This window comes from Thermobia domestica, chromosome 7, assembly GCF_964235325.1.
Source record: "Thermobia domestica chromosome 7, izTheDome1.hap1.1, whole genome shotgun sequence".
NCBI classification, from domain to species: Eukaryota; Metazoa; Arthropoda; class Insecta; order Zygentoma; family Lepismatidae; genus Thermobia; species Thermobia domestica.
In genome coordinates, this window is record NC_137460.1 from 253,563,838 (window position 1) to 253,587,249 (window position 23,412).

General features: G+C 38.3%; 1 protein-coding gene across 2 annotated transcripts in view; it reads right to left on the bottom strand.

The window, feature by feature from the left end:
* LOC145690829 (carcinine transporter-like) overlaps positions 1 to 23,412 on the bottom strand; it is a 112,813-nt gene that overhangs the window by 57,821 nt on the left and 31,580 nt on the right. Inside the window, exon 1 of one of the 2 annotated variants that reach the window (XM_081766152.1) lies at positions 1,558 to 1,939. The exons of the other annotated variant lie outside the window; for it this stretch is intronic. The gene's annotated coding sequence lies outside the window, so the exon portion shown is untranslated. Of the gene's footprint in view, positions 1 to 1,557; positions 1,940 to 23,412 lie in introns of those variants that run through there. 2 annotated transcript variants of the gene reach the window in all.

The window sequence follows — 23,412 nt, forward strand, 5'->3', positions numbered from 1 at the left end:
ATTTTTCTCGTTTCCTTTTGTTTCATCCTTTGTTAAGTTTTCTATTTCTGGTTTCGAACCTTCGGAGCTCCCCTTGGCTACATGCCTGGATGAGAGAGCATTACACATATCATCGTATGGTGGTTACAATTCCATTTCACAAAAAAAAAAGGAATATTTTAGTTTAACGTCCCATGACTGTGCCGTTTACGCTAAAGAAATCAGATTATGAAGGTAAGTGAATAACTATGAAAGAATTTGTGGAATTGAAATGTGGAAGGACACGGGAGTAACCTGAGAAAATCTACGGACATTATATTGTTACCCACAAATTTACTTGGAAAGGGATCAAAACACAGAGCCCATGCAACAAATGTAAGCATGAGCCACCGTGCTTCCAATTCCACTTCACACTGTAAGTGTCTCATATAGTGTCAGTGCTATAAAGAAACGCTCAACATCTACCAATTTACCTAAAAAAAAAAGATCAATTTAGAGTGGGACAGTCCTTCAATTCTAGGGTTGATTATTTTTGACACAATTCAGGTGCAAATTTTATGTTTATTACTGTTCACCCTTTTCAGATTTATATTTTCTTTAGTCCCCTTTGAAATATCCTATATAGACGTCATTTTGCATGCAGAATACACGCTAAACTCAGTAACTGAAGTAAAAATGCACAATATATACGTAAAACGCAAGACGGGCTTTGTACATTAACGTAGACAGGGCCGGCTCTACCATGTGCGCAACACGTTAATTTGCACGGGGCGGCAAAACTTGTCATCACTATAGTATTTAAAATAAGTATTTCTTGCTGGAAACAGACTTCATGATGATGATAGTTAAATTTACTAATGTAACTATCTATTTGAATACTACATTTATAAATCATGTTTAGGTCGCATTAGTTAAGGTCACATGTTTGGTGCTAAAGCATATGATCAAACAAATTCCAGCATGAATTGCTTAATTGTTGTCAAATACAAGAAGTCAATAGTCGAACAGTGGGAAACAATTGATGTACTATTGAGATTGAAGCTCGACATTGAATTCTATAAAGAATTATCATCTTTCCCCTGCAACTGTGTTTGCTTCACCTTTCACTAGCATAATAGATTTTTATGTAAAGAAGAAAGACAGACATAACGAGATTGTAGTGTTTGGGCCTTTCTGAGTGCGAGTGCCCTTTCTTTCCCCTTCGTTGTTCATATTTGGATTGCATACTTAAAATTGTGCCTTTAAGATTTTTTTTTTTTTTTTTTTTTAGAAATGGAGGAGCGCAAATGATGCCATTGCACGGGGCGGCAAATTGGCTAGGGCCGGCCCTGATTGTAGTGTCAATACCTACATTCTAAACGAGCTCATCCGTGGCTAAGCGGTTAGCGTACGCGCCTTTGGCGTGGGAGGCCCGGGTTCAATTCCCGGCGGGAGCTCATGTGGTTCGGATTCCACGTTAATGAGTAGGTCCACGTCTCATATAGCCTCCCTGCTAAACGGGACGTTAAAGTCAACTCAACCTATATTCTAAACTATTTTACTTCTTAAAATATCAACCTTAAAAGAAATCACACTTACCTTAATCTCCAATGCATATATTATGCATATATTGGGTGTCAACCAATAGTAAATGCATTGAATTATTTTCTTCTTACACTATCTTGTTTCATTGCAAATTGTTAACCAGAGCAAACAAATCGGTTAGTTGGTATGTTCCAGTGATTCCAGTTACAGATGAGACGGTGAATCGTTGTATCCGGATAGTTGCACTTCAATTTCTTTTCCATCTAATAAACTTAGCTTCTCAGGTCTTAATATCAAATTGTATGCTACTGATTAGAGTTTCGAAACAATTCGGAATATCGTAGTTAAGTTTTACTTCTGCTCATGAATTTGAAAGTAAATTAAAGTGAGGCTTAACATTACTAAGAATCATTATTTAATTTTCTACCAAACAATGCGAAGCGACTTTTTCTTATCAAATAAACGTATTACGTTTAAGTGTCCTTGCATATTTATGCCTCAGAGTTTATTGCATCTTTATACATTCGTGTGAAATTTTCATCCTGGGATGACGATGTGAAATCAGGAGCCAGATAAGTAGTTTAAGCTTTGCAAATAAACTTGTCATGTTGTTTCTATAAATGAAAAGATAAAGATTCTTATATCAAGACCAAAACATATTTTGTGTGTGAGAACTTGTTTTCTTTATTGTAATATTGCAAATTTAAGTTTCTCCGTTTATCAGTAAATGTTCGCATGCGCGGAATTTCCTCAAGGCTATAGTTGAAGCGCCCGAGTTTACATCACTTAAGATCTTTATATGCATATATTAATGGCGATGGCATCTCTGGCGGGGGAGGGGGAGGACGGGAAACGTGTTCTCCCTAATATTTTGAAGTACAAACAATTCAATCTTTTATTCTAATTTAATTTATTTACTAACGACAGAATAATATGTAAATAATAATAATTGCATTTATTTGGAATATAATATTCAGGCTGTGAAACGATTATAACATAGTTCTTGATATGTCTCAGGGGATCCTTGAAGGTAAACAGAAAGGTAACACATTAAATCGAAAATAATAAACAGGTTGGGCCAGCTACTAGGTTTGAAATCATTTTCTTTGATGTCCCTCCCTCCTATTTTTCGTGCCAGAGACGCCAGTGATTAATGGGGCATTTTTTTTTCCTTGGATGAAGTCTTCCTCAACTGTAGTTAAAATGCAGAAATTACCTCTTGCGTATTCAACTATTGATTGCAAATGAAAGTTTTTCTTTTCTTTTCTCTTTCTTTCTTTTTTTTTTTGTTCCAACTTCAACTAAATTTCGCCTTACGGGAATTTCAAGACCTTTACATCACCTTACCTCATCCTTCTCTCTAATTCTTGTTCCTTATCCAGAAACGACGCCAGACTTAATTTGGGGTTCATTTGGAGATGAAGAGAATCTTTTTGGCAGCAAATTTGATTATTATTATTATTATTATTATTATTATTATTATTATTATTATTATTATTATTATTATTATTATTATTATTATTTGTATAATTAAAATCATATTTTTATATTACTTGCATTCTTAAAACACATGTGTTGAAGGGCAGTCGAGGACAGACGATGCTACCGAGGGGTGACGCCCACTTTCTTGCACCCTCTAGCTTCAAAAGTGCTTTCATCTCATTTATCAACAGGGGCAGGGTGGCTTAGCGGCAGAGCGTTTACCACTATGTCATTGGGTCCCTGGTTCGATTCCAGGTCAAGTAAGTTTGTGGTGAACGACATCCTGCTTTTAGATTTTCTCGGGATACTCCGTTTCCTACCAGTTTCTAATTACACCAGTTCTTTCATACAACGATCTGCATGCATTCTGATGTTTTGAAACTAATAACATTTTCTGAACTAGATTTTTCCACTGATTTCAAGTATGTAATCAGTATTTTTCTTTCACGTCAGGTTTGTTGAGACTTCGACATATTCAAAAATCAAGGTTTAGTGGAAAAACTATTTATGTCTGTAGAAAAAACTACCAGAAAACGTATATTCTAACAATCTCTGGAAGATTGACATTAATTTTACCATGGAGAAGTCTTATCGCTAATAGTTATCGATATCTTCATAACTATTTAACCAGGTATAATTTTACCAAACGCTACCATTCAGGATAAACTAATGATATTTGTGATGTAATTTTAGTTGAGTTTTCCATTTCATATAATCAGTGGGGTATTTACGATTTTGCTTCGCGGGGCTTTGCTTGTTTAGGGAGGGGCTTTGGTAACTTTATTCCTGCAAATGTGAAAATTCTGTAATATACAAATACTCTGTTTCAAAAAGAATATACGTATTTCGAATGCATATATTTATTAAAATTTAAGACATACGAATATGAAATTTTACACATATGTACGAACTTCTCAAGTTCAAATCACAGTTCAAAGTTCAAATTACAGATGTTCAATATGTCGTCCATCAGCAACACGAACAATATCACATTGATACTAAAATTCCTCCCATACTCGGGCAAGCATGTCCAGCGTCACTGATGTTATGGCAGTACGGATCCGGTTCTTCAACTCTTCCAGGTTCTGTGGGAGTGGTGGTACATAAACGTTGTCTTTAACGAAACCCCACAGGAAGAAGTCATAGGGTGATAAATCCGGTGACCGAGGAGACCAGCTGAGACATGCTAAGTCGCCAGCTCCTTGACGACCAATCCGGTTCAGTAAAGTTTCATTCAGGTTTTCACGCACTTGGCGACTCCAGTAAGGGGGTGTCCCCTGTTGCTGAAAAATGAAGTTGTCTTCGTGCAGCCTCGGAAACAACCAATTTTGTAACAGCGAGATACTGCTGACTGTTAACCGTGTTTCCATTAAAGAAGAATGGGCCGGAAACAGATGATCGGGATATCGTACAAAACACATTGACTTTGGGCGAATCTCGTAAATGTTCAATGACTGCACGTGGGTTCTGTAGGCCCCTCATTCGAACATTTTGTTTGTTTACCTGACCACTAACACGGAAAGTCGCTTCATCGCTGAAAACGATGCGTTGTGCAAAAGTGTTATCATTGTCAATAGCATCCAGAATCTCGTTACAAAATGCCACAAGTTTGCGTTTGTCATCAGGACGCAGAGCTTGCAATAGCTGTAACTTGTACGGCTTCATAACCAACCGACGTCTCAAAACATGCCAAATTGTTGTTGTCAGCACTTGTAACTCCTGACTGGCACGACGAGTTGATTTTGAAGGACTACGTTAGAAAGCAGTTTGAATTCGTGCAACATTTTCTTCAGGAACACGAGGGCGGGTATCTACAAACTGTCGATACCATCTGCGAATTTCCACCCATTTGAAGGATCAATTTGGTACCTCAGTCTGAAACGTCTTTGCACTGTAATCTCGGAATTGCACTTCGCAAACTCGAGAACACAAAATGATTTCTGCTGCGGAGTAGCCAGTTTAAACATATGACGGTTACCAAGCAAAACAGAAGACAAGTGACATCTAGCGACTATTAATATAAACTAGACTATGTATTCGTTTCTCTAATAGCCGAGCCGAGGCGCAATGATCGATAGTTTGGACAAAATAATTCTTCGTAATACGTATATTCTTTTTGAAACAGGTTGCATATAAAACAATAAAAAGATGCGATAATGCCACTCCATAAAATACCTAGGCACAATATTAAATATCTTGCGTTGATTCAAATAAAGTTTCTTCTGCATTAACATTTTCTAGTGAAGTCATTATCACGTGATGCATTAAGTAAATGAAGTATTGTACTCACTTTAAAGTGAGAGATGCAAGTAACAAATTCTTATGCAAGAAATGTGATATTTAACTGTCAGAATGTCGTTTTTTTCTCCTTCCATTTTCAAATATACAGAAAATAAAAACAGCAACTGAGAAGGAAATTCCCCTCATGCTCCTGCAAATCCCAGACAGAAGAAAGTAGGGATATTTGTAGTGGAGCTAAATGAGAATCTTCCATTAATACATATTGCGTGTTTTCCTCATGTAAATGTTTAATAATAATAATAATAATAATAATAATAATAATAATAATAATAATAATAATAATAATAGATTACTTTCCGTCTACTTTTGCTTATATAAATATTCATTCTTTCTTGTTATGTTAAACAACAACAAAAAACTACTATGTATACATCCACGTAAATTCAACTCTAAACAGTGTTAGAAATACAGCTAAGAAAGTTCTTTAAAATAAATAGATTTGGTTTAACTCAATAAGGAAAGTAGAAGTCTGATTGTAATATTAAACATTTTATGATACATTAAATGTTGTTTATGTTATTGGTTTGTTGGGCCTACCCTACTTATGGGAATACGCTTCACCACTGCATACATTTACAGATAACACTGTATTAGTAACTAAGGGTCATGTAAAATCCTCCATTACTGCACGAAACAATATGATCTTAATGCTATTATTGATTGGAGATAAGAATTATCATGCTGTATTAGATTCTGCTTCGTAAACATCAATGATTAGAGAGAATTTTGTTTCATCCAAGGCTAAGATATTGGATATCTACACACGAATAAAAGGAATTACTCACAATTCTCTTTTGATAAACGAGATAGAAATTGTACGTTTCAAAATTAATAGAATATTTCATCATGCTTTTCGCGTGTTACGTAATTTTTCGTAAGACGTGTTGTTAAGGAATGACTGTTAAGTATCTCAGAGAGCCCAAATTAATTTGAATATAAACATTTTATTGTTAAGGAGATTTGTAAAACCTTCTAGATTTACTCTAAGTAATGACAGAGATATTTCAAAGGAATTGTCACCACAAGCTAATATTTTTTTGTAATAGAGGCTCAAAATACCTACGTAACTCACTCCCTGACAAACTAAGTATCGTGAAGACGCTGTTAGAAGGCTTAACTCAACCGATACCGCAACCGTAGCAAGCGGGGAGAAAATTAGCATTGGTCTGAAGCCTATAATATAATAAGTTGATTGATATATTTTAGTATTAAAGAGAGTATTCATATACTTTACTATAGTAAGTAAGATTTCGGGGGTCTTAAGCCAGGAAGCCCCTCTAAATACGTCACTGTGTATGTTAGAAAATTATCCCTACTTTCTTCTGTCTGGGATTTGCAGGAGCATGAGGGGAATTTCCTTCTCAGTTGCTGTTTTTATTTTCTGTATATTTGAAAATGGAAGGAGAAAAAAAACGACATTCTGACAGTTAAATATCACATTTCTTGCATAAGAGTTTGTTACTTGCATCTCTCACTTTAAAGTGAGTACAATACTTCATTTACTTAATGCATCACGTGATAATGACTTCACTAGAAAATGTTAATGCAGAAGAAACTTTATTTGAATCAACGCAAGATATTTAATATTGTGCCTAGGTATTTTATGGAGTGGCATTATCGCATCTTTTTATTGTTTTATATGCAACCTGTTTCAAAAAGAATATACGTATTACGAAGAATTATTTTGTCCAAACTATCGATCATTGCGCCTCGGCTCGGCTATTAGAGAAACGAATACATAGTCTAGTTTATATTAATAGTCGCTAGATGTCACTTGTCTTCTGTTTTGCTTGGTAACCGTCATATGTTTAAACTGGCTACTCCGCAGCAGAAATCATTTTGTGTTCTCGAGTTTGCGAAGTGCAATTCCGAGATTACAGTGCAAAGACGTTTCAGACTGAGGTACCAAATTGATCCTTCAAATGGGTGGAAATTCGCAGATGGTATCGACAGTTTGTAGATACCCGCCCTCGTGTTCCTGAAGAAAATGTTGCACGAATTCAAACTGCTTTCTAACGTAGTCCTTCAAAATCAACTCGTCGTGCCAGTCAGGAGTTACAAGTTCCGACAACAACAATTTGGCATGTTTTGAGACGTCGGTTGGTTATGAAGCCGTACAAGTTACAGCTATTGCAAGCTCTGCGTCCTGATGACAAACGCAAACTTGTGGCATTTTGTAACGAGATTCTGGATGCTATTGACAATGATAACACTTCTGCACAACGCATCGTTTTCAGCGATGAAGCGACTTTCCGTGTTAGTGGTCAGGTAAACAAACAAAATGTTCGAATGAGGGGCCTACAGAACCCACGTGCAGTCATTGAACATGTACGAGATTCGCCCAAAGTCAATGTGTTTTGTACGATATCCCGATCATCTGTTTCCGGCCCATTCTTCTTTAATGGAAACACGGTTAACAGTCAGCAGTATCTCGCTGTTACAAAATTGGTTGTTTCCGAGGCTGCACGAAGACAACTTCATTTTTCAACAACAGGGGACACCCCCTTACTGGAGTCGCCAAGTGCGTGAAAACCTGAATGAAACTTTACTGAACCGGATTGGTCGTCAAGGAGCTGGCGACTTAGCATGTCTCAGCTGGTCTCCACGGTCACCGGATTTATCACCCTGTGACTTCTTCCTGTGGGGTTTCGTTAAAGACAACGTTTATGTACCACCACTCCCACAGAACCTGGAAGAGTTGAAGAACCGGATCCGTACTGCCATAACATCAGTGACGCAGGACATGCTTGCCCGAGTATGGGAGGAATTTTAGTATCAATGTGATATTGTTCGTGTTGCTGATGGACGACATATTGAACATCTGTAATTTGAACTTTGAACTGTGATTTGAACTTGAGAAGTTCGTACATATGTGTAAAATTTCATATTCGTATGTCTTAAATTTTAATAAATATATGCATTCGAAATACGTATATTCTTTTTGAAACAGAGTGTTTGTATATTACAGAATTTTCACATTTCCAGGAATAAAGTTACCAAAGCCCCTCCCTAAACAAGCAAAGCCCCGCGAAGCAAAATCGTAAATACCCCACTGATTATATGAAATGGAAAACTCAACTAAAATTACTTCACAAATATCATTATTTTATTCTGAATGGTAGCGTTTGGTAAAATGATACATATTGTAATGATTTGGTAGAGTCAATAATGGACTGAGATTATCCCTTTCACCAATTTATTATAAAATTTGTTAAATACAAAACGTCTTTGATTACAAAGATAAGATAGTGTTTTGTCTTTTTAATGTCCAAGTAAGAGGAGAATAGGTGTTTTGCTCGGTGCCCCTTCTCTCAAGGCAGTCTCCAAGGCACCTGCCGGTTCCGGTGAGTCTGGAAGGATAGCCCTCTCAGCTCAAGGCAGCTTCGCAAGGCTGGTCTGTAGAAAGGACCCATAGTCCAGTACGACCTCGGGAAGGATAGGTGTACCCCTAGTCCAGTGCGACCTCTGGGCGGTGTAGGTGATTCGATCAGTTGCACGACTGATGCCGGGTCCCTCGGTGGCCCTCCTTTAACTTGTCCTCTTCAGATCCTTCCGTGAGGTCCGCCTTCTTTCGGTGTTCCTCGGTGTCTTTCGTGTCGGCTTATTGTCTGCTAAATTGATTATAAACATTAGCAAGTGTTGAGTTGACACGTGCGTCTGTCGTGATGTGGAGATCCTTAAAATATTATGTTTTATGTATCAGACTTATATTCTACAAGCTATTGTGAATGAGGTCCCATGTAGGTGGAAGAAAACAGCTACTCTGAATAACTCCGGAAAGTATATACCTAATTTAAAGAAGTTGTCACTACTAGCAACACATAATTTTACACGAAAACTTCTTACTCTATGTTAAGGAAATTATTTTATAACGTATTAGTACTGAAAGATGCCTTCAACGCTAAAACTAAACTCCGAGAGGCGAGCCTGCCCACCTTCCCAACTAGGGACGCGCACGAGTCGAGACATGTCTCGAATCTCGACTCGACTCGACTCGAATTCGAGTCGAGACACGCTTTGTAAAATCCGAGACGAGTCGAGACAAACGTATTTCTCGACTCGAAAATTCGAGTCGAGACAGCTGGTAAAAATCTCAACTCGACTCGAATGTCTTGAAAATTTTTCTATAATTTTTAATATTATTTTGAAGAAAGTGCTCGCTCAGAAACACTTGGCATGAGAATTTCGGAAACTGTAGGACTTGTCGGGTGTTCGAGGAGTGCTGTGGTGATTGTCTTCAGCAAGTGGCGCAACCAGGGGGAAAAGACGTCCAAATGTCGAGGGGTTGGGTGCCCCCCACCTCATTACTGATGTCGAACGTAGTGATGGGCAGTGGGAATATTCCCGGTGGGAAGGAATTTAAAAATGGCAATATTTCCGGTTTTTTTCCCTGACCTATAAATTCCCGGGAAGGAATTTATTTCCAACTGTTTACTTTATTTTCCAAATTATAAGAACCATATGACTAATTACTTTATATTAATATATTATTATTTACTTCTAGGTTTTGAAGAATTTGGAGGTTATAAATTTAAAATTCTTTGACTGTACTTTACGTAACTAATAATATGATTTTTAAAGTTCCATTTGAATTTGCACTAAAAAGTAAGCTAATTGTTTATATTGGGGTCCAAAACTAGCAAAAAGTAGGATGATTTACGGAAGAAATGAGTTGATAGTGATGTTCAAGTAGTCATGAAAGGATCGGACACAATTATTTAGGGTAGTAGGGGATTTGCACAAACCGTAAAGATAAGTGGAAGTGATTTATGTGAGGAACGAAAGTGAATTGTTGGTAACGACGATAGAAAACGTGTAGTGCGGGGCTCTAATCAGCCTTCACTCGCTAACGCTCGCTCTGCAATGTTGTCTGAATGTAATGTTGGTAACGTAATTTAACGTATGAAACCATAAAACAATCGCATCGGAATAGAATATCGCAAAAAAGTAGGTGCAAAAGCTGACCCCCAATGCAAAGAACAGCTAAAATTAGCAAAGTACTAATTTACAAATGAAGAAAAGGGACCATTTTGTAAAGTAATTTAGAATTAAGTAAACTTATGTAGAAATAGAGATGAAGTACTATTAATAAACCCTGAACCACCGTTAGTAATAGACGTCGGTCTAGTGATGGGCAATGGGAATATTCCCGGGAAGGAATTTATTTCAATTTCTTTACTTTATCTTCCAAATTATAAGAACCATATGACTAATTACTTTATTTTAATGTTTTATGATTTACTTTAATATATTTTAACAAACAAAAAGGTGACGCTAATGATAATACTTATATGACACTTATTTTAAGTTAAAACATCATACTGACAGTAATAGATAATCCTCTATTAAAGTAAATAATGTTTCTACTTAGAAAAGTTTATTTTAGTACACATAGAATCATTTTCTATCATGAATAACCTATGTACACAAACTATCTCACCAGTGGCATGCCCACTGTCACGGGCAGGACACGTTTTCAAATTGAAATAAATCGAAATATATTATTACCATTAGTCCAAAATTTGGTAAATGTGAAGTACACGTGCAAATTGTTACTTCTAGTAAGTACGAACCACATCCTCAAATTTAGTAGTTCAGTACAATAACTTTTGGTAGTTTTCTGTCACGGGCAGGACACTCAAGTTGACGTTTATATCTTTAATGATATTATAAACAATTTTTATCATGTAAACACTTTTTTAACTGTAGCTTGTAGCAAAAAGAAGCATCTTGAATAGCTCGAAGTTACTCAGCCAAACATACACAATATACCGTAAAATGTTGCCGATAACAAGAATAAAAAATTTCCTCGCAGCTGACATGTTACAAATTCACAACTTAGACTTAAAATTTTACGTGAATTCTAAGTATAAATAAGTTTTTCTTTGTGAAAAAGTAAATTTCGTTCCATTTACTTCATATATACGTAAAAATGCATTAGTTTTGACAGTTTTCGAAAATTTGGATTCAAGCTCACTTTCGCGTGGAACCGCGCATTTACAAATGATGAAAAAGAACCATTTTGTAAAGTAATTTAGAATTATGTAGAAATAGAGATAAAGTACTATTAATATACCCTGAACCACCATTAGTAATAGACGTCGGTCAGTCTCCTCTCTCTGACTCGAATTTCTGAAGAGGTACTCGGACTTCTTTTACATGTGAATTAACGTATGGAATTTCGAGAAATAGGTAGAATGAAAGGTCGTGTGTGGCAATGTTACGTGCAAAAATATAAAGATAAATAAATATCTTGCAACTTTTGTGAACATAAATATGTATGAGCAAATGTTGATAAATTAGTGAGACATGTATCTTCTAGCATTTACCCTATCTAATTGGTTTATAACATTTATAAATTTAATGTGTTTATAATATCAGTAATAGGCAAGTTGAGCAAATCCACTTACATATAAATGTAAATTGTTACTATATAATTTACTATATAATTTTTTCACACATATTTAACTGATAGAACATATTGTAAATAAATATACATTTATGCGTACTCTCTAAATATAATAAAGTGTTAATAAAGTAACATAGTACCGTCCAGAATATACATTTTAAAGAATCCTCTGTGGACAACAGTAATAATATGCTGTGATAAAAAAAATTAATTCAACTTTGAAATCAAAATATAGTAATAGAATGCAATTTTCTTTCTGATTGAACATAAATTCCCGGATAAATTCCCATTTTGGGAATCTTCCCGGGAATATTCCCAAAAACTATCTTCCCGGGAATTTACCCATCACTAGTCGAACGTCGTAGGCTGGGCCGACTGGTAAAACAGAACAGGCGGCGAACTGCGTCGGAACTAAGATCAGAGTTTAATGCTGGGCAAAGTACAAGTGTGTCTGAACTAGTGTTGTCAAATTTCCGGAAATTTTGAACCTGTTTTTTTTTTAAATGTTTTCTTCGATTTTCCGGAAAAATTGAAAAAAATAAATATGTTTGTATTAGGTTAATTTTACTAGTAATGATATCTCTTTTCTTTTCAAACACGCAAAAATGTAAGTCCAAAAAATTTCAATATTTCGAATATTAAAAAACAGCACTCGAAAATAGAACTATTCCAATTATTATCTATATATTAAAATACTAGATTTACGCGTATATGTTTCTCCTCACAGAAATGTATATATGTTTGTTTCCAATCCATTCAACAATGAGATCTCGAACCCACAAGTGCTAGAAACGTGCAGTTTTCATTTATCGATTCCAAATTTTATGTAAATTGAATATTTTTATAAAAAAAACATGGCCATTAGTTCTTTATTACATTTATAGGGGTACACAAGAAGTACTGTGGGGGCGCGGTGGCTCAGTGGTACGGCGTTCACCTCCGGTGCTTTGCGTCCCTGGTTCGATCCCAGATCGCGCCGTGTGGACTTTGTGGTGGACAAACACCATGCTCGTGGGTTTTCTCGGGGTTCTCCCGTTTCCTCCCACTTTCTTCATTCCACCTTTTCATTCATATCTCATCATCACCGTCTCCTTTAGCCTAACCGGCATAACCGTGGGACGTAAAACTAAAGATTTCATTTCACTAGGTGTACTGAAATTTTTGAAAAAGTAAAGCATCATACCCTACGAGTTATATATTCCAACATCACATAGTTGTATATAGGGGTTGTATATCTGTCAGGCGTTTGTTTCATGGCCAAATGATAATGAAAACGAAGGATAACCATTTCTCCAGTCTAAGATTAATCTTCATTATTTGGAGAGTTTTTCTTTTCAATAAACGCCGTTTATCACTGACATAATTAATTGTGTGTGTACTTTATTTACTTATTAAATATTGCATGCAAATGCATGCATACACGATATGGGCATTCAGTAAATGGATACTTGAATATTTGAAGGGGCGCGGGAGTCAGCAGGGGGATACTGAGACATTTAAAATAATCCAAAATGACCGATATTAGTGTCAATTCCATAGTTTTCGAGGTCGTTGAGATCAACGGTGACACTTTCATTAGCGAGGACTTGCAAATTCAGCTACAACTGTATGCGGGCCGGGACTTAGCGGGGTCTCAGGGGGACGGTACCCGCCCCCCGGTCCTAATAGGGTGAATTTGGAAGTTAATGCGATTAGAGTTTCACCATTGATTTCAGCGTCCGCGAAAACTATGAATTCGACAGTAATATCGGCCATTTCCTGCCACTTTTACATGCCCCTGTGAACGACCCCCGAGACCCCCTGGTTGGATTCCGAGACATGTAAAAACAATCCAAAATGATCGATATTAGTGTCAGATTCATAGTTTTTAGCGGTCGTAGAAATGAATGGTAATACTTCAACAGGCGTTGACTTCCAAATACTGCCCAGGGGGATCTCAGGGGTAGTTTACTGGGACATGTAAAAGTAGTAGATAATAACGGATATTAGTGTTGAATTCATAGTTTTCGCGGTCACTGAAATCAATGGTGAGACTCCGATCGCATTAACTTCCAAATTCATTCTATGCGGCACCGGGCCGGGGGTCACCGGGGGGGAAGGAATTGAGATATCGAGACATATAAAAGTAATCCACAATAACCAATATTAGTGTCAAATCCATAGTTTTCGCGGTCGCTGAGATCAATAGTGGCACTTCCATTAGCGATGATTTGCAAATTCAGCTACAATGTGTGAGCCGGAAGTCAGGGGGGGGGGGGGGTACCGAGACAAGTAAAAGTAATCCAAAATGACCAATATTAGTGTCAAATCCATAGTTTTCGCGGTCGCTGAGATCAATGGTGACACTTTCATTAGTGATCACTTGCAAATTCAGCTACCATTGTATGCGGGCCATGAGTCAGCGGGGAGGATACCGAAACATGTAAAAGTAATCCAAAATGACCGATATTAGTGTCAAATCCATAATTTTCGCGGTCACTGGGATGAATGGTGACACTTTCATTAGCGATCACTTGCAAATTCAGCTACCATTGTATGCGGGCCGGGAGTCAGCAGGGGGGATATCGAAACATGTAAAAGTAATCCAAAATGACCGATATTAGTGTCAAATCCATGATTTTCGCGGGCGCTGAGATGAATGGTGACACTTTCATTAGCGATCACTTGCAAATTCAGCTGCCATTGTATGCGGGCCGGGATTCAGCGGGAAGGGGGGGGGGGGGCAGAGGATACCGAGACATCTACAAGTAATCCAAAATGATCGATTTAGCCTCAGATCCATAGTTTTCGCGGTTGCGGAAATGAGGGTAATACTTCCACAGGCCTTGAGTTCCATGCGAAGAATGGGTATTTTTAGCTAATATCTGGTAGCTAATATCAGTATATATATACTGATCAAAAAATTAGGGAATCAGATGAAAACACATGTAAAACTTCTTACGAATAATGTGAGAACACTGTATCTTGTCCAGTTCAGATTAAAATCATGAAGACCCAACGTGCAAAGGAACCGTTTGGAACACCTGTGCACGTGATCAGTGACGTGGCGCTACCAGATATCATTTTGTAGTGTGACGCTGCCAAGACATTCCAGCTCCTAGATACCTTTGTTCTCATTGTGTTTAGTGCGTCACAAACCTACGTAGTGAAATTGCACAACAACGTGATTTGCCAGAATCGTTGGCATGGCGAGCTGTCGGCAGGTTGAAAACTCTTCAGTCATGGCGGGAGGTGGCACATGCCATAGAAGTGGCACAAAGTGTGATTTCTCGATTGTGGAATCGATTTCAAACAACTGGAAGTGTTCGAAGAAGACAAGAACAGGGCCGTCCACTAGCAACCAAAGCCAGAGACGATCGTTATCTCTTGTTAACAGCCCGTCGGAACCGGCGTCAGAATATAACTCTGCTCCCGCGAGCCTTCCGAACAACAACAGGACGCACAATGTCTACTCAAACGGTCCGCAATCGCCTTCGAGAAGGTGGTCTCTACGCACATAGGCCTATGGTGTGTGTTCCATTAACTGCACGACACCGTGTTGATCGAAGAGCGTAGGCGGAGGAACATTGTGGGTGGGGACGCAATGAATGGGGCAATGTTTTGTTATCTGACGAGTCTCGATTCAGTGTAGAGCCTGATAATCGACGTGTTTTCATCTGGAGAGAGTGTGGAACACAACACAATCCCATGTTTGTGCGAGAAAGATCCCAGAATCATGGTGGTGGACTGATGGTGTAGGCAGGAATCAGTATTGGTGGGCGTATTGAGCTCCACATCATCCGAAATGGCTCTTTGATGGCTCTCAGATATAGGGATGAGATCATGAAAACTCTTGTTCTTCCTTATGCTGGTGCCATTGGTGATTCGTTCCTTTTCATGGATGACAATACTCGTCCTCACAGAGCTCGGTTAGTGGATGAGATGTTGGATGCTGAGGGTATCGCTCGGATGAAGTGGCCAGCATGATCTCCGGATCTCGTTCCAGTTGAGCATGTCTGGGATATGCTTGGCAGACGAATTGCCGCTAGGCCAGTAAATCCCACAATCATTCCAGAGCTGGAAGTCGCTCTTCTGGATGAGTAGCACAACATCCCCCAAGAACTCATCGATAACCTGATTGAATCCATGCCACACAGGTGCGAGGCTGTGTTGGCTATTAGAAGTGATCATATGACATATTAAAAAAACAATAAATGTTGTTGCCTTGCCTGTTTGTGAGCAGTTCGAGAGGTGCACACATAACCATCTTGTGTCGAGCCATGTGAACAAGGTTTTCCGTGCCCCAACACCAGTATGTGCCCCATTTTTCTAGTGTATCTTAAAGCATTCCTTCTCGTATGATATATATGAGTCAAACACAAGCTTATTCATACACTATCGTAAGGTCTTGTGTGATATTTCAGCTGAACCCTTAATTTTTTGAGCATTATATATATATATAGTGGCGGATCCAGGATATGATCAAGAGAGGGGCTAAACCATAGTTTGCAGGTTTATCAAGTGTAAAGCAGAATTGAAGCCCATTTTATCCAGTGTATACTTGAGTGTGAAGGGGGGGGGGGCTATAGCCCGCCCACTTCCATTGGATCCGCCTTTGTATATATATATATATATATATATATATATATATATATATATATATATATATATATACATGATCGAAAATGGCCTCGAATCCATACTAGCTGAGATGAACAGAAGATGCCGTTTAAATCCACAAATTCAGCCCCGTTAGTACTCTAAGGAGGATGGTGACATGTAAAAATAATTGAAAATTATCAAAATTAATGTCAAATTCATAGTTTTGGGGCTCAACAAGTTCATTGGTGACAGTTTTGGTTCCCTTTGTGTCCAAAATGAAACGTATTCTCCCCGTGCGAAGAACGAATATTCTGCTAGTCTGTAATAATAACTAACGGAAGTTTCACTTAATATATTTCTCGCTGCTCAAATTTACTCACTTGTGCGGTATATGTGTGTAAAGTGGAATTAAAACCTGTTGCTTTAAGTACTTTTCCGTTAGCGAAATACATTGTATAAACAGTAGGACTTCGATAATCCTAACGTCAAAAATCCGAACGCGGTCCCTAGAAGCTTTTTACATTTTGTCTTAACGCTAGCGATAAACAAACAATAGCGTATCCATCGACGTTATGTGAAGTCAGTGTTTTTACAAAATTTCATTTATATGTAATTGTTTGTCATGTATTTTTATTTTTATTTTTTCTTAGGCCTATAAGTTTTAAGCGTGACTTGCAAGAACAGTGTTATTTAGAATACAAGCTAGTTCTTCAGAAACATTAAATGTAAGTAGCCTTATGTGCGGTATTGTAATTACTGTATGTACTGAATAACCACTGTATCGATAGAAGAACATACGTACAGTATACGTAAGCCTAAATTGCATTTTCTTGGTCATTTTCGAAAATCCGAACAATTTGAAAATCCGAATACCTGTGGTCCCAATTAGTTCGGATTTTCGACTTCCCACTGTATATGTTGCAGACATGTTACAGCAAGTAGGATTACTAGCATCAGGCCAACAAATAATTTTTAAACTACAATCCTGTTTCCTGTTTTTGCCAATATTTCCGAACAAATGATTTTTTCTAATTGTTTCAAAATTTCCGGAATTTTACATAGAACAATGAAGATATCTCTATGAAATTCATGTTTGATTTAACATATTAACTAAAATGATTCTGTGATTAACAAAAATGATGATTCTAATGATACCCAAAATTTTCCGTCTTTTCCCCAGCTCGGGAAAACAGTAAAAAAAAACTGTTTTTTTTACCCAAATTTTCCCTTTTTTCACAAACCTTCACAACACTAGTCTGAACACACAGTGCACCGAACACTCCTAACGATGGCGAATGTTAACACCACGACATCGGCAACTATAACTGAAATGGACACGTGACCATCGCCACTAGACCTTGGCACAATGGCAGAGCGTTGCATTGTCTGATGAATCCCGATATCTTCTTCATCATGACGATGTGAGGGTGCGAATCCGTCATGTTCAAAGGGAACAGCTCCTTGACATCTTTAGACCTTGGCACAATGGCAGAGCATTGCATTGTCTGATGAATCCCGATATCTTCTTCATCATGACGATGTGAGGGTGTGAATCCGTCATGTTCAAAGGGAACAGCTCCTTGACATCTGTACCGCGGGACGGAGACAAACTGGCTGCGGCTTAATTATTCTCGAACATTCAGGTGAGCATCCACGTGTCTAGTAGAGCTTGAAAAAGGCACTATGACGACCGAGGTGTCGCACGCTGCTTACAGACTACGCACACCCATTCATGACGGCCATGTTTCCCATCGGTAATGGCATTTTTCGACAAGATAATGCACCATGTCACAAGGCCAGGAGTGTGATGGAGTGGTTTGAGGAACACAGGAGCGAGTTCCAAGTGATGTGCTGGCCCCCAAACTCTCCGGATCTGAACCCAATCCATCGCATGTGGGATGTGATTGAACTTGACGTGAGGGCGCATCACCCCTTCCCGGAATTTACGGGAATTAGATGACCTGTGTGTGCATATGTGGTGCCAACTCTCTCCAGCGACCCACCTAGGACCATGGCGACCATGCCAAGACGCGTTGCCGTTGTTATTCGTGCCAAAAGGTGGACATACTAACAATTAGGTAGGTAGTCATAACGGTCTGGCTGATGTGTGTGTATATTTTTAATCGCATATTTTGTCTCGACTCGAACTCGAGTCGAGTCGAGACAGAGACTGTCGAGTCGAGACAAGTCGAGACAGGTTTAAATTTCGACTCGACTCGACTCGTGCGCATTCCTATTCCCAACAATGCGTGCAATCCCCAGCCTTAATAGCTTCGCTCCCTGAGCAGCATAGCCAGTAAACCTATCTAGCAAGCTGTTGAGGCTAGACGGAAGGGACTCCCAGTGTTTCTAATCTACTAGTTTGTTACCTCCACCCAAAAAAGCAGAAATGTTGAAGTATTGACTTTCGTTTATAATAAACCAAAGATAAAGAGAATATACGGTAGAAACCAGGGTAGGCCCGGCCTCAGAGCCTCATAGTACGCTTCACCACTGAATGTATGTTCTACATTTACAGACATTACGCGTTTAAAGACTGCTTACGCAACAAACACGCATCTTCTGTGTGAAAACCATAACTACAAAAAGAGCAAATGGGACATTTCTGTGCCTGATTCGGAAATTGTTGATAACACAGGTCTGCAAAATTAAACTTGTTTTGGTATGCCCTGGATATGTTTCCTGATTTTTACTTATTTCAACGTGCTAAAGCCGAAAATGACCTCCATTGCCCTGAATCACGTCAGGTTTTCAGGCAAATGAATAATTCCCTTAGAAATTATTCAACTTTTTCGTGTTTTGTGTAAGTTTTTATTTAGGGACGTATTGCCCCGCCCCTGATTATCGTAGAGGGATGAGTCATACTTTTTTAATCATCCGAGACCACGCCTTTAAAAAATGTACGAATACTTTTAATCAGATGTGGGCTAGCAACCCTGCCTGGTAAAAATATAACTTATATTTAAAAATTACTCTTAAATACTAGTAACATAATCTGCATTTTTTTTCAGGATCGGATAAAACTGAAGTGTGGAAAAATATATTTTTTACCTCTTTCCTCCTAAAATTTTCCCCAGTTCATCCTAATTAATGCTGCTATTTTTCTGTACCACTCGAGGCTTTCACGAAGCGGCGAATAATAGGCAGCCATTTGATCCGACAAGTCAACAGATGATTTTTCTTTGTTGTAGTCCAGTAATATTTGCGGCTTTTCTACGGTGGCTCCTCGTTTCTGAATAGTAGCCATATTTGCAGTATGTTTTGTAGACAGAACATGAACATTCCTTTGATCCTTCCAATTCAGAACAGTTATTCCACGCTCGTTTCCCCTTGCCACTACTTCGTTCTTCTTCAGTTTCTTTTGTGTCACTTCCATTGGTAAGCCCTTTCGGTTTGAACGGACGGTTCCTAACAGACGCGTGTCTTTGTCAAGTAATTTATTGGCCAGATCAAGGCTTGTGTACCAGTTATCTGTAACGATCGTAGACCTTTCCCCGAAAGTTTATCACACAATTTCAACACAAGATCACTAGGAACTGTCTTGCCTCCATCAAGCTTCTTTCCACAATAGATCATGACGTTATATGTATATCCGACACCAGAGCAAATTTTAAAGAGTTTAAATCCATATTTATGTCTCTTTTGTTTCATATACTGACGTATAATGACTCTGCCTCGAAAAGGAACAAGTGATTCATCAACACACACAACTTCATCCGGCTCGTAGTATTCTTGGAACTTTGAATTCAGCATATCGACCAAGCTTTGTATTTTATGCAAACTATCACCTGGCAAGCAATCGTCATTGTTAGCAAAGTGTATAATTCCTAGTAGAATCTCATATCGATTACGACTCATCACAGATGGTACGAAAGAGTTCTTATAGAGAATTTTCCTACTCCAGTACTCGAAAAGTTGTGGCATTTTTACTAGTTCATATAGGGGATCAAACCAAAAAGCTTCTTGATTTCAGGACGTGACGTGGGGACCCACTCATGCAACCGCAGCCAGTATATCTGTGACATCTGATGTAAGAATTTTCGTTGCATATAGGTTTGTTTGATCCGCAATTTCATAAAAAATTTCATCTAAGACTAGCAATGCATAAAATTCTTCTGGTTTACCAGATGCTAGCATTCCAGCAACGTTGGGGTACAACAACCAGTGGAGCAGGTAAACGGTACAACAACAGGTAAGTTACCTACAGGCTCAATCCATTTTGAGACTGTATTGACCGCTGCTTGCTGTACAACGGGCACAGAAAAACTTAAATCTGATACATGTTCTTCATGGTCCGATTCTGATTCGGTTCCAGATCTGCTTGACTTCTCGTGGTGTGGAGAATAATCTGGATCTTCATCTGACGCACCAATATCCTCATCAGAGAAATCTACTTCATCAAGCAAAGAGCAAATTTCTTCACTCGATAAGCGTTTTGCTTCCACTCTGATAACAAACTCGAAATAAAATAAAGCGTGCACAATGGTAAACCTTGTTATTACTTTCGAAACACAAGAGGGAGCCGCATTTTCTTTTTAGAAAGAAATATTTGCTTTTCTGCCGACAACAATTACTAAACTTTCAAAGGAGTAGAGAAATATTTTTTGCGCGGTTATAATATTGATTTTTGGCTCAAGCACTTCAACCCGAGATACGGAAGGTTTATTAAATTTTCAAAATTAAAAAAGCAACTTCAGTTTGCAATGCGACCAACGTAAGGACCAACACGGCGCAGCGATGCAAAAAGTAATTGTCACGCCGCGTTGGTCCCATGGGACCAACGCAAGAAAATTTGATTTTTTTTAGGAACTGTTAGTGATATTTCAAAATTATAGCAACCAGTGAATATTTCAGTGAGACTTACATAATACTGCATCACTGGCGCATGGGGCCGAACCAGCTAATTTTGGCTGGCAGTTAACGTGTCAAGAAGATTGACCCCATACACAGATGAGATTAATTGGGATTATCAGTGGGGATTTAGGCGAAATCGATCAACTATCGACCAAGTATTTATCATTCGCCAAATACTCGAAAAGAACACAATACCCCTTTACATCAACTATTTATTAATTTTAGGAAGGCTTACGACTCGGTTAGGAGGGAAAAATTGTACAACGTTCTTACAGAATTTGAAATACCGAAAAAGCTAATTAGATTAATTAAGGCATGTTTAAGTGCATCCCCCAGTAAAGTTTGGGTACGGACATTTTTGTCTACGAGCTTTCACGTCGAGAATGGTCTGAAACAAGGAGATGCGTTGTCGCCGTTATTATTCAACTTTGTCCTGGAATATGCTATAAGGAAAATCAAAGATAGCAACCAAGGCCTAGAGTTGAACGGTGTTCACCAGGTCATGGTGTACGCTAATGATGTAAATTTAATACGGGATGATAGGAGAACAATAGAAAGAAAGGCAGCGGTCTTATTAAACGCTTACATGAACATGGGTTTAGAAGTAAATGCAGAGAAAACTAAATACACGGAAGTGCGTCGGGACCGTAATACGGAAAATTATGAATGCGTTAAAATATTAAATAATACTTTTGATAAAGTGGATACTTTCAAACATCTAGGATCAATATTAACAGACAAAATTCATATTCACAAATAAATTAAATTTCGACTAGAAACAGGGAATTAATGTTATTATTCAGTTCAAAATCTCTTGTTGTTGCGAAATCTGTCGAGGAATTTGAACCTTAAAATATATAAAACGATAATCATGCCTATTTTTCTGTATGGTTTCGAAACATGGTCGCTTACTCTGAGGGGGAAAACAGATTGACAGTATTTGACAACAAGATCATGAGACGAATATTCGGACTCAAGAGGAACGCGAATGGTGGAAACTTCACAACGAGAAACTACATAATTTATAAGGATTATCAAACATTGTTAGGATCCTCAAGCTTAGGAGGCTTAGGTGGCCAGGCCATGTAGCTAGGATGGAAGAAAGTAGAAACACTTTCAAATCAATCGCAAAACGACCAGAGCGCAGATGGGAGGACAGTATTAAGATGGATCTTGCAGAAATAGGAATACAAAGTAGAGACTGGATCTAGTTGGCTAAGGGTAGAAGTCAGTGGAGAGCTCTTGAACGCGGCATTGAATCTCCGGGTTTTATAAGCCATAGAGTTAGTAAGCTTACGAAGCATGAGTAGATGCCTAGGCTGATACTACAAATAGATAATGCGCATTTACTGGAAAGATGAGTTCTACTGACATTGGGTAGTTTATATACTCTTCGCGTGCTAGGGCCTATAGGAGAGGAGGAGATAAGATTTCACATCAGGTTACGTCACGTGCAGTCGGACACCTTTATTTTCAACAAAAATAGAAAAGCCAGGAGAAACCAATTTCATATCACTTTCCTTCGTGGCAATCGGACAAAAATCATCACAGTTATCTGCAAAAATCACTTTTCAAATCGGACAACTGGGAGAGCCTCCAGTTCCAATGTTGGGGGTCATGTCCCATTTCCCCGGGATTTTGCCCGTATCTACAGCGGAGACAATTTTCCAACACGAGGAGAGGGAAATAATCTCCTATGCCACTTATTGCAACTTGTGTCCAAGTAGCGGAAGTGGAACTAATACATATTGAGACTACTAAAAGCACTACAGAACGAAGTTCAATTTGAAATACTACAGAATGCGATTCTCTTTTTTTTTAATGGAAAAGCCAAGATAAATCAATTTTATCTTACATTCCTTTGTGGCAGTCGGACACAGATAATCACATTTACCACAAAAAGCACTTTTCACGTCAAATTATCGGGGGGGCAGTCCCCCAGGTCTAAGATTGGGGGGACATGTCTCCCTCTTCCCCCGGGATTTGCGCCAGTGATAATAATGATGATGATTTTTGAGGAAAACGTGACGTGGTGTGCAAATTCTCAGTTCATTTTCGGGCTCAACGTCCCAATATATATAACCATCGACCAATTTGTCCCGGGCATCATTTTAGTCGCAGAACAGTGTAATTGTTTCCATACACAGGACTGTGAAAATGATAATTATGAAAATTTCCTCTAAGATAGAATTGATTTGTCCTCTGGCCCCTAAAATTTCATGTCAACTGATACCTCAAAAAATTTAATCATGTCTGGTCATAGAGTTATTTTTGAATGACAT